This window comes from Colobus angolensis, unplaced genomic scaffold (genome assembly GCF_000951035.1).
Source record: "Colobus angolensis palliatus isolate OR3802 unplaced genomic scaffold, Cang.pa_1.0 Scaffold17, whole genome shotgun sequence".
Taxonomy (NCBI): Eukaryota; Metazoa; Chordata; class Mammalia; order Primates; family Cercopithecidae; genus Colobus; species Colobus angolensis.
This window is the reverse complement of record NW_012114821.1, coordinates 6,756,371-6,764,779: the sequence shown is the minus strand read 5'-3', so window position 1 is coordinate 6,764,779 and position 8,409 is coordinate 6,756,371.

The following is an 8,409-nucleotide window of genomic DNA, read 5'->3' as shown; positions in this document are numbered from 1 at the left end:
AGGAAGGAAGGAAGGAAGGAAGGAAGGAAGGAAGGAAGGAAGGAAGGAAGGAAGGAAGGAAAGAAGGAACGAAGGACAAGGAGGAGAAGGAGAAGGGGAAGGGGAAGGGGAAGGGAAAGGGAAAGGTGAAAGGAACATCCTTTTCCATCAAATTATGTTCTCCTTCATAGACAAACACAAACTGAGAGTGGAGAAGGAAGGAAGGGAAGGGAAGGGAAGGGAAGGGAAAAGAAAAAGGAAAGGAAAAAAGTAGAGTCTCAGATATTAGATCTGGATAATCCTTTTCAAGCTCATCATTATCTTGTCAACATTTGGTAGTATTTAATGGGCACCTATTTTATACCAGACGCTATGCTACTCTGACACTGCATGACATTTATAGGCCATGTGGTAGGATTTTGGAATTTTATTCTTAGTGTGATAGAAAGTGTTTAAAGATTTTAAGCAACAGAGTGACATTGTCTGATTTATGTTTTGTGAAGATCACAGGTATGGAAAGAGTGAGGTCAAGAAGGACAAACAGATGAACCTTTGATACAACAGTGAGTTAGAGCCACATCAAGGTCAGAGGGCAAAGGTTTTACAAAGGGGGAACAGGAAAAAAATGAACAGAAAAAAAATGAGATCAATAAATAAATGACAAGCCCAAGAGCAGTAGGAAAATGAAACGAGTCACTCCTGGGACTGCCAGGAGGCAGCGCCATGAGAATCTGTACCGTGCCTCTCTCATTTGTAGTTACATCCCTGATGCCTTGAGCTGTGCTCAGCGTGCAATATTCTAGAAATATTTGTTCAAGAGTGAAAGGAAGGCAGGATATTGTAAGGCACTGGGAGAATGTGCAGATGCAATTGCTAAGCTGAGGTTTAGGAAATCACGAAGAGGGTGTTTGAAGGGCAGAGATGGCTGAAACATCACTCTAGGTGTTTAAAAGATCTGAAGAGGGTGGATTCCACAAAACGTACAGATGCTACTCAACTTAAAGAAGCATATTTTCAACTTAGGATATTTTCAATTAATGATGAATCTATTGGGTATAATCCCATTGTACGTTGAGGAACACACTGAATGTGTAACACTATGCACCACTGTAAAAGGGAAAAATCTTTTGAACCATTGTAAGTTGGGGACTTGTGAACCTGGCTTCACCCAAATATTAATTAGGATACAGTTCAGCTCTAGGTGAAGGAAAATCCAAAATGGCAGTGGCTGGTAAAAGGCAAAGTTATTTCTCTCAATTTTATTCAGTCATGAGGGAAACATTTCAGGACTTACAGTCCAGCTTGGATTCACCAAGATTTCAGGGACCCAGGCACCTGGCAATTCATGCTTAACCAAAAGTGTGGTGTGATCCACACAGTGCAACGTGGTGGCATTTGGATTCTAGGCCACAGAATGGAGGAAGGGAAGGAGAAGAGGCAGCCCTCTCTAAGGAAAATGGCAGGGAGCTGACACTGACTCCCACTGTCATCTCAATTGGAGCTTCATCACGTGATCCCCTCTAGAGAGGTCAGCCAACTCTGGTGGGCTGGTCGCCTGTTTCTATGAAGAAAGCTTTCTTGGAGCACAACCACACCCGTTCGTTTATGGATTGACTTTGGCCATCTCTGCTACAGCGACAGAGTTGGGTAGTGTCACAGTGGCTGTGTGGCCCACAGATCCTTAACTACTTGTGTCTGACTCTTTACAGAAAAAGTGTATTAGCCAACCCCATATTCTATGGAAGAAAGGGATGGAAGCCATTGGGGGATGCCCCTAGTTAGTGTTGTAGAAGAAATCACCAAAGATACGAAGCGTGAGAGCCTAGGAGAGGAAGCTGTGATCCCAGGAAGCTGGAAGGAGTTCACTGAACTTAAAGGGAAAGTGGGTGGGCCTGGTGTCCCAAAGGCCCCACTCAGGACCTCTGCTGGGTAAGAAATTGCCCATGAGGGAGAAGTTCCCTTGGTCTCTCTGAGCTGCAATTTTCTCACCTACAAGAAAGCTTAATAACCACATCCCTTAATGCAAGTAATGGAGATTATGTGAGCTGGAAAATGAGAAGTTCCTGGTACCAGGACTGGCACATAGCATATGTTCAATCAACAGACACTGTTACAATTACAAGGAATATGTCATCTATTCTGATCTCCATCTTCTAGAGGATCCTTAGTGCAGTGGGGTGAAAAGTCAACCGTGCATTCTGAGTTTTAGTAAGGCCTTGGAGGAAAGCCCTGGCCTGTGTGTGCGTGTGCGTGTGTGTGTGTGTGTTTGTTTGTGTGTGTGATACTCACGTGCCTGTGCGCATTGATCTACGTTCTGGGACAAACAAAACAATAATTAATTGAAAATTATATTGTGAAGTTTTCAATTCACTCGTGTTTAATCACTCAATATTAATGACACTCCATGCTTGGGATACCAGCAAAGCAGAGGCATTAAAAATAATCTTTGAAAAAAGCTTTTGTGGAGACATTTTATGTCTGAATGCTCAAAAGCAGCAGCAGAATTAGAACAAATGAGACTTTTCTCCATTTATTTGTATGGTTTATTACTGCTTTTAATCCCACATAAAGCATTCTCCTATTTTCAGTGTCTATAACCTTCTAAGGTCTTTATTTGGAGTTGTGGTAATGATGACTGTTAAGAGTGCAAAGGTCTATGGCGATATGTTGTATAACAGATTTGGTTCTTGACAGATGCAAGCAGGTGCCCAAACAACAAAGAACCAACATTAAACCAAAAAACTTCCCATGTAAGCCCTGCAGTTTTATCCCCTCAAGAAGCAAACAAACAATAGCAGCAATGAAAGCCACACCAACAAAAATAGGCAAGAAGAACAGTAGCTCTTAAAATTACATATTAGGGTTAAACCTCAGGAAATTCAAACAAGGGAAATCAAAGCTAGGGCTGTCCTAAGCTGCCTGGACAGATACTCAGCATCCTCTCGGGCCACCCAGTGGTCAGTGCTCCCTGGGGCACTGCCTGGTGGAGGCCACATGGAGTGAGAAAAAGAGCATCAGCTTTGCAGCCAGCAGATTTGGGATTGGATCGCAGATCTGACCCTTAGAGATCCCATGAACCTGCACAGGTCACATCATGTCTCTCAGATCTTTCTCATCTGTAAAATGGGGATGATGCCTGTCTCAGAGGGCTGTTGAAATTTAACAGGAAGGTGAATATGAGGAGCTAGTTCAGCACCTAGCACAAGGTAGGCATGGGAGTGGGCCCTGTTCCAGAGTGTGGGAATGTCTTATTGAGTCTAGTTCTCAGGTCTAAGGAGCTCCAGGATTCCCTAAGGACCCAGATCCATAAGACTGTGATTCCAGTGATAGACCTCCTCGCTAGGCTCAGTCATGCCCATGTACGACCTTGATGTTTACTCACTTATCTTGCAACAGTGAAAGGCTCTAAAGCCAGGGGTTCCTGTGATACTTGGCAGAGCCCTGCTCTACTACTCCTGGAAGGCAGCTGCTCATCAGCCTAAGCAGCAAGAGAGGCTCACAGTGATGGAAGGCAACATTTCACCAAGCCTGTCTCCTTGGGTATTTCATATAATTCACACAGTCCTCAGCATGATACACATTCAGCCCTTTAAAATAAGGGAAAAGGCATTATTTACGGATGAATCATGGATGAATGAATGAATGAATGAAGACAAAATTTTTGTGTCCAAATCCTAGTTCTACACCTGTATTAGTCTGTTTTCACACTGCTGATAAAGACATGCCCGAGACTGGGTAATTCACAAAAGAAAGAGGTTTAACTGGACTTATAGTTCCATGTGGCCGGGGAAGGTCTCACAATCATGGCAGAGAGTGAAAGGCACTTCTTATGTGGCAGTGGAAAGAGAGAATGAGGAGGAAGCAAAAGCGGAACCCCCGATAAACCCATCAGATCTCGTGAGACTTATTCACTATCACAAGAATAGCAAAGGAAAGAACAGCCCCCATGATTCAATTGCCTCCCCCTGGGTCCTCTCACAACACGTGGGAATTCTGGGACATATAATTCAAGTGGAGATTTGGGTGGGGACACAGGCAAACCCTATCAGCACCCTACAGTTAGCTTCATGATTTTGACTCTGTCACTTCTGTGAGCATCCGTTCTGTTTTCTACTTACATGTTTGTTATCAGAATAAAAACAATCCCTTATAAACAATGCCTGGTACAGAAAGGACACGAGAAAAACTCAAAAACAAGGTAGTTAAGGTATTGAAAGAAGGTTAACCCCGCAGGAAACTGTGACTCAAATGAGATAATATGTAGAACTGCTATTATTGTTCAATGACAAATAAATGCTAGTGATTAGAATTCTAAATTCTAATGGGTTGAGTGGTTGAGTCTATAATTTATTTTCTTGGTAAGGGAGGTACAATCTTCAATGAGTCAGAGCATAAGAACACCTAGTTAGCTGAGCATAAAGAAAATATTCACTGTACACACCATAATAAAAAACATTGCAATGATTTTAATGGGTTCATTATTTGTTCCATTCCAAAAGTAATATATATTCATTTAATGAGATCTGGAAATTACATCAAAGCAGGAAGAAGAAAATAAAATTACTCACTTACCAGCCAGAAACATACTCTGTTAACATTTTAATATGTTTTCCTTTAGCTTTTTACTTTCCTCTTTATAAATTTTGACAAGAAATGCTATAGAATTTTTTTTACCCAGCAGTGATAATATGTTATATAAGATTTAACATTCTACATTTTATTCACTTTACTTTTTAAGATAAATGTTTTCTCCATGTTTGGCTAGATTTTTTAACATAATTGCTATTGCCTACAAAATATCTCAAGTGTATATGCCTGCTTTTGTTTAATCATCATTATTAAGATTTTTCCACATTTTATTGCTTTCAGTAATGATAGAGTGAACTACCTAGGCAACATTGTGCCTAGTTTTTCTTTTAAGATTTAGGAAATTCTTTGCATTTGATAAGCATGTTACTGTTTGCACAGGGTTCATTTTATTCCATCATTTGAGAAACATGCAAGGTACGGCTCCAGGGACTAGGAATACAACAGAGAATTCAGTGGAGAAGGTCCCTGGACTCCTGGATCATGATAGGTTCTGGAAAGATGGAACACAGCCTCTCATCAGCCATCACATTTACCTAGGGTTGCAGGGACTTGCTGTCATTGCCATTTCAGGCATGCAGAGTTTAGAGATTCAATTGACAGAATGACACTGAAACCTGTTGTTTGGATATAAACCCAGCATGCTTTCTTGCCTTCCTTGCACTCTCCACCCCATAACCTGTATGAGGAAAGTTGATGGCTGGCCTCCACAGGCTTTCTTAGGTACAGAGATCTGTCTGCCCTGGGTGGACACTGGACTGTGAGTTCCTTCAGGGCCAAGACAGTCTCAATATCTCTACATCCCCAGTGCTCAGCTCCCAAGATGGCACTCAAGAAGTATTTGGTGAAAAACTTCACGATTCTGTCTTCTCTTCTCTTTCCCCAGTGTCTATTGTAATGGGGTGCCTCCACTTATCCTGCTGTCAGCAAACCCCAGTTCCTGCAGCCCCGCTGTGCATGTTGCCCACACTCCAAACCCTTCCAAGAACTTGCTGTTAGCACAGGATGGTGCCCGGAGGATCAGACACTCAGTACCATGTGATTCCCTGAGTGCCTCCCAAACTCAGGCTGTACATCCTCAGTGGGGTCTACGGTGAATACCCAGAGGTAAGGGTGGGGGAATAAATCCCAGAGAGACTGCAGGCAAGAGAAGCAGGGCTTGATGATAGCAGCAGGATGCTTTCCATCTGGGCGTGAAATAGGGTTTTCTCTGTGGTTAATGAGAACAGCCTGTTTCCAATTTGACTAATGCCTTCCATTAGAGCTTTGGCACAGCCCAGCCGAGAGGCACGACTGGGGGCTTTGAAGTAATTTCTTAAAAGCCAGAAACTGCTTTGTCATTCAGGACTTTCCTTTCATCCTGCCCCAGAATTCTAAGGCAAGATTTATTGTGGCAGATCTGAAAAAGCCTACCTTTCCACTTGCTGGCAGGCTGGTAACCTTGGGCAAGATTTATCACCTCTCTGACTTCAATATATTCTTCTATAAAATGGGGGTGATAACACCTATGCAGCCTACTTCCCAAGTTCAATAAGAGGATCAGATTTGGAAACCACAAACAGCAATGCCTGCTACAATTTATTAAGCCCTTAATGTGTGCCAGACACTATACAAGGCATTTGACTTTCAACGGCTCATTTGATTCTTATAGCAATTCTGTAAGATGTGGTAAGTGGAATCATACCACTCCCAAAGAAGGCTACATCCTAATCCCTGGAAGCTGTGAATGTGCTAGAGTACACAGCAAAGGGAAATTAAGGTTGTAGATGGAATGAATGTTGTTCATCAGCCAACTTTAAAACAGGGAGATTATCCAGGTGGACCCTACAATAGGATGATTGTTCTTAAAAACGAAAAAGAGAGTCAAAGAAAGAGACAATAACATGGCAGCAAGGTCAGAATGATGAGATGTGAAAAGGGCTCCACCTGCTGAAGCTGGCTTTGAAGATATTGGAAGGGGCCATGAGCCAAAGAGCGTAGCAGCTTTTAAAAGCCAGAGAATGACTTTTAAAAGTAAAGAAACTGATTTTCCTCCAGAAAGCACACATCCCTTCCCACATCTCAATTTCAGCCCAGCAAGAGACATGCACAATTTCTAAATTTCAGAAAAGATAATGAATGTGTGTTGTTTTAAGCCACTACATTTGAGGTAGTTTTGTTATGGCAGCCATAGAAAATAACACACTTATTTTTCCTTTTCTTGCTGTTTAAAACAGATGAGGAAACGGAAAGTCAGGAAAATGAAATGTCATAACCAAGATCTATCAGCTATTATCAAACAACAATCTGTGTTTTTCAGTCCACCTCTAACTGATTATTGGCCACAAATGTATATCTTTGGGATGAATAAAGTCACATTTTGAAGAATCTGTATATTCCTAGGTATAACATACACCTGCCATCAGCTTGACATAACCTCTGTTGAAGAATCTAGGAATCATGGCTCCCCCCTTCTGACCTGCAATGGGAAATAGGTTTCTCCTTTTCCCATTCACAATGGACAGCATGGAATAGAATGGTGTTCTCACTTTTCTGTTGCTTCATAACAAATTACCACAAACTTAGAGGCTTAAAATAACATCTATTGTCTCCTGACCTATTGCTTGGGTCAGGAGTACGGGCATAAGTTCAGAACTCCACAAGATTGGGCTGGGCTGCCTTCTCATCTGGAAAGATTCACTTCCAGACTCTCTCATTTTGTTGGAAAAAATTTATTTCCTTGAAGCTGTATAAGTGATGGAAGCCTGCTTCTTCAAGGCCAGCAGGAGAACAAGTCTCTGAGTTCCAGACATTCTTTTAAAGGGATAACTCGATTAGGTCATGAGCACCCAGGACAACCGTCATTTGGATTAGCTTAAAGCCAACTGATTATGGACCTTCATTATGTCTGTGAAACCTTTAGGCCTTTGCCAAGTAAGGGAACATAGTCACAGGCATGGTACCTCGTCAGCTTTGCAAAGTTCCCTTGGTTAGAATCAGGTTGCAGTCCTGTTCACACTTGGGGGAAGGGACTATACAAGGTAAAGAGTCAGAGGAGGGTCATTTTAGAATTCTGCCTCATGGGATATTCCAGCTGAAAGTCACCCTATGTCTTATCCAACCTGAAGTGGAAAGAATTTCCTGTTGTTTAGCCTACATATAGTTACTAAGCATCTGACCTGCCCCAGGTGGTGGTCTCGGTGCTAGGGATACAGAAGTGAACAAACAACAGACAAAATGAAATCCTAGCAGGTGGAGAAAGACCATAACCACACAAATGAAGAAACAGCTGGTGAGCCTTGAGGCTGGAGAAAGGATACTATAGCATGGACCATGAGTTACTGTGGCTGGAGAAAAGGTTAATTCCATGTATGAGTCTGTTTTGCATCGCTACAAAATAGTACCTGAGACTCGGTAATTTACAAAGAAAAGAGGTTTATTTGGCTCTCATTTCTGTAGGCTGTACAAACATGGTGCCAGCATCTGCTCAGCTTCTGATGAGGCCTCAGGAAGCTTTTACTCATAGCAGAAGGTGAAACAGAAGCAAGTCCATTACATGGTGAGAGAGGAATCAAGAGAGAGGAGGAAGTGGCAGGTTCTTTTCAACTACCAGTTCTAAGTGAACCAATGGAGTGAAAACCCACTCATTACTGTGAGGACAGCACCAAGCTGTTCATGAGAGATCGGTCCCTATGACCTAAACACCTCCCCCTATGCCCCACCTCCAACAGTGGGGATCATTTCAACATGAGATTTACAGGGGACAAGCATCCAGGCCATATCACTTCGTCATAGGGAAGCCTCTAGTGGGGCTGTCGCTCTAAGTTTCTGATTGTTTTCTTCGCAATTGGTGCCTAATTCCAC